This window comes from Limulus polyphemus, unplaced genomic scaffold (genome assembly GCF_000517525.1).
Source record: "Limulus polyphemus unplaced genomic scaffold, Limulus_polyphemus-2.1.2 Scaffold9640, whole genome shotgun sequence".
Lineage (NCBI taxonomy): Eukaryota > Metazoa > Arthropoda > Merostomata > Xiphosura > Limulidae > Limulus > Limulus polyphemus.
Window position 1 is genome coordinate 8,993 of NW_013675250.1, and position 4,174 is coordinate 13,166.

Consider the following 4,174-nt stretch of genomic DNA (forward strand, 5'->3'; position numbering starts at 1 on the left):
GTGTGTGAATCACTTGTGTATTTATAGTGTGTGTGTGTTATAAAGGTTTGTTAAATTTAAAGTGACCGTGGAAATTATTTGTATTACAAAGTTGTATCGAGAAAGAATAAACTAGTTTTAATTAAGAAAGGACTTGTATCGCTGAAGTTCCTCTGAAAGAATTTAGACCGGATATTAACAAACAAACAGATACGTAGCAATACATACTTAACTTGGATAAATTATATTAAAGAATTTATTGACACATCGAAATGAAAAATTTTTTCTAGTTTATTTTTATTCTATTATAACACGGTCTTTTCTTGTTCGGCGAAAGACGTCTAGTCGAAACGCCACACAGATTAAACAAGAAAAAGTTAGTTAGTATATAGTTATGTTTAACATAATTTTGCAATTTTTAAATAAATGGACGGAGGTTGGGTGTCTTGTAGAAATACTGAGTGGTTTATTTCTACTCTAAGAATTTTTTGCCTTTTTTACATCGCATAATATCAAAAAGGTTGGAGGCTGCAGTGTTTTACATTGTATACTTTTAAGGTGGTTTAATTTTACTTCTAATTACATCTAAATATTAAGAGTAACTGCCTTCCTACAACTACAAACAGCAAATGGCAGTAAGAGTTGAGACTTTGTGGGTTCAAGCCAGGAACGTCGAGAGCCAGCAAGGGCCCCGGGGCAAACATCCTCGCCGGCTCCCCTTTCTCTCTCTCTCTCTTTTAATATTTTTAAGAATTTATTAAAAATAAGATCCTAAATTAGGACAGCAACGAGCTCATAAACCAGATAAAATCATAGCAGCTCAGAGTATAAGCGTAAAAACGTTAATAAAGTAACAACAAATATCTATTAAATCTATAAAGTAACAAATACATATTAATTATTACTCAAATTATTATTTCAGTCGTTCTTGATGTATCAAGCGTCTATATGCAAAGAAAAGCCAAAAACTATGGTTTTTATCATTAAATGAAGATATAGCCTAAAGATGCTTTGCTGACTTTACGGCATAACCAGGTTTCATTCGCCCGGGCCCCTGGGCAGTTTCCCCCTTCGCTTCCCCCACCCCTGTCGGCGGACCTGGTTCAAGCACTCAACTCCTAATCCTTAACTGAATCTTTTTAGTTGCTGGATAGTTAGACATCGGTGTGTGGATCTTGTTTAATAGATGGAATATCCACACTGTCTTTGGGTGCTTTGGCCACAGACATTGTTCGTTATGACTTAAAGATGACTACGAGGACTGGTAATAGATGAATTCCTAAAAATGAAATAACAGACCTTGTGTATGATATCAAGTTATAAAACATATCAAGTACATTTTAGTGTAAATTTTGATATCCCTTACAATGTAATGAACGATTTTGTCTTTGTTGCTTGTAGTTCCTGAAACACTGGATATCAAAGGCCGCCTTGCTACTACTGTTGTAAGATATTGCGACCTTATAATACATTGAACTATTTTGTCTTTGTTGTTTACAGTTTCTGAAACACTGAATATCAAAGCCCGTTTCCTATTTTTGTTAGATATTGCGGCCATACAATACAATGAACGATTTTTGTCTTTGTTGTTTGTAGTTCCTGAAACACTGGATATCAAAGACCGCCTTGCTACTGTTGTTAGATATTATTTCGCTGGTGAGCGCAATAAAATGTGAAACCTGTACCTATGGAGTGTTGGCAAACATTATGTGTTGTCTTCTGCTTGAAAAATGCTGTGATAAAGTGAGCATATCAGAACAGGACTTTCCAACGTAAGTGTGGCACAGATTAGCTGTAATTATAGAACAGGGCTTTCCAACGTAAGTGTGGCATAGATTAGCTGTAATTGTAGAACAGGACTTTCCAACGTAAGTGTGGCACAGATTAGCTGTAATTGTAGAACAGGACTTTCCAACGTAAATGTGGCACAGATTAGCTGTAATTGTAGAACAGGACTTTCCAACGTAAATGTGGCACAGATTAGCTGTAATTGTAGAACAGGACTTTCCAACGTAAGTGTGGCACAGATTAGCTGTAATGATAGAACAAAACTTTCCAACGTAAGTGTGGCACAGATTAGCTGTAATGATAGAACAGAACTTTCCAACATATGTGTGTCATAGCTTAGTTGTAATTATAGAACAGGATTTTCCAACGTAAGTGTGGCACAGATTTGCTGTAATTGTAGAACAGGATTTTCCAACGTAAGAGTGGCACAGATTAGCTGTAATTATAGAACAGGACTTTCCAACGTAAGTGTGGCACAGATTAGCTGTAATGATAGAACAAAACTTTCCGAACTATATATTAACGAAGTTACACCAAATTATAGAACAGGACTTTCCAACTTACATGATAAACAAGTTACGTGTAATTATAGCTAAACTATAATCTGACAAAGTTACATGTAAATAAAAACAGGATTTACCAAACTATACTATTGCCAAATTCCCTGTAAACACGTATAAATTATGTTATACGGTATGTTTAAATCCCCCCCCAATTTGATGATATAGCACCAGTCCACAATAATGTTGTGGAATTTGTTTACACAAGTGTCATTTTGACCTTTGACACACGACGTTCAAAAGTTAATCAGGTATATATAGCTTTGTATGTAGTACGTGTTTATAATATTCTGTATTGAAACATGGAGCTAAGTGAAAGTTCTTATGGACTTTTCCAACCCGGCCTGTAGTTATTTATATAAATGGACTTTTCCAACCGGCCTGTAGTTATTTATATAAATGGACCTTTCCAACCGGACCTACAGTTATTTATATAAATGGACCTTTCCAATCAGACCTACAGTTAATTATATAAATGGACTTTTCCAACCCGGCCTGTAGTTATTTATATAAATGGACCTTTCCAACCAGACCTACAGTTAATTATATAAATGGACCTTTCCAACCGGACCCACAGTTAATTATATAAATTTAGTTTGCTATATACATATATCGTAATAAATTGTTCGTTCTATAGAAGAATCAGAATATATAAAAAAAATCATCTGTACTCTAAACAACAGGAAGTGAATGACTTATTTACACTATTTTGACGTTTTTAGTTTCTCTTTTCAAACCTTTTCTATAACTTACTTTCAATCGACTGCTCATAAGAAAAATTGAAGTGAAGAAAGAAAACAGAGCACGAATTTCAGAAAGACAATTTTGCTAATTGGTCAAGTTAAAGAAATTTCAATGCTTAGCAAAAATAGACTAGGAACTGAATTTGTAACGAAGAGACTGATTTAGGGAGGGGGGGGAGAATTAAGAAAACGATTGAGTGGGCAAAATATTGAACCATGTGTGAAACCAATGACACGGAAGGCAAGACCACATTTGTAATCTCTTGACAGGGACAAGAAAGAGAGAAAGAAAAGGTCATGTGACATCAAAATGACGCCGGCTTTAATTTGGTTAGCGAAAGCATACTTGGGGGATTTGAAAATGGCCCACCCGTTTAAGTTTTCGCGCCTTTAACAGACCCAGTCCAGTGTTGACATTCCATAATTGACATATTACCAAAATACTTGTAATCAAAGAGCAGGTCTTTTTAAACTATATACTTAATTACCTGTAATAAAATAACGGGACTTTCTAAACTATATACTTAATTACCTGTAATAAAACAACAGGTCTTTCTAAACTATACACTTAATTACCTGTAATAAAACAACAGGACTTTCTAAACTATATACTTAATTATCTGTAATAAAATAACGGGACTTTTAAACTATATACTTATTACCTGTAATAAAACAACAGGACTTTCTAAACTATATACTTAATTACCTGTAATAAAATAACGGGACTTTTAAACTATATACTTAATTATCTGTAATAAAACAACAGGACTTTCTAAACTATATACTTAATTACCTGTAATAAAACAACAGGACTTTCTAAACTATATACTTAATTATCTGTAATAAAATAACGGGACTTTTAAACTATATACCTTATTATCTGTAGTAAAACAACAGGAATTTCTAAACTACGAGTATATACTTAATTACCTTCATCAAAAACTGGACTTTCTATACCATATACCTAATTACCTGTAATCAAAGAACAGGTCTTTCTAAATTGTATGCCTAATTACCTGTAATCAGAAACTGACTTTCTTTCTGTACCATATACCTAATTACCTGTAATAAAAGAACAGGACTTTCTAAATTGTATGCCTAATT

The 4,174-nt window shown here is 33.7% G+C and overlaps 1 long non-coding RNA gene across 1 annotated transcript in view; it reads left to right on the plus strand.

Annotated features, from left to right (window-relative positions):
* Positions 1 to 4,174, plus strand: part of LOC111083462 — a 12,932-nt gene that overhangs the window by 5,113 nt on the left and 3,645 nt on the right. Inside the window, exon 2 of the long non-coding RNA XR_002609047.1 lies at positions 1,576 to 1,751. This is a non-coding gene — a long non-coding RNA (uncharacterized LOC111083462). The remainder of the gene's footprint in view (positions 1 to 1,575; positions 1,752 to 4,174) is intronic.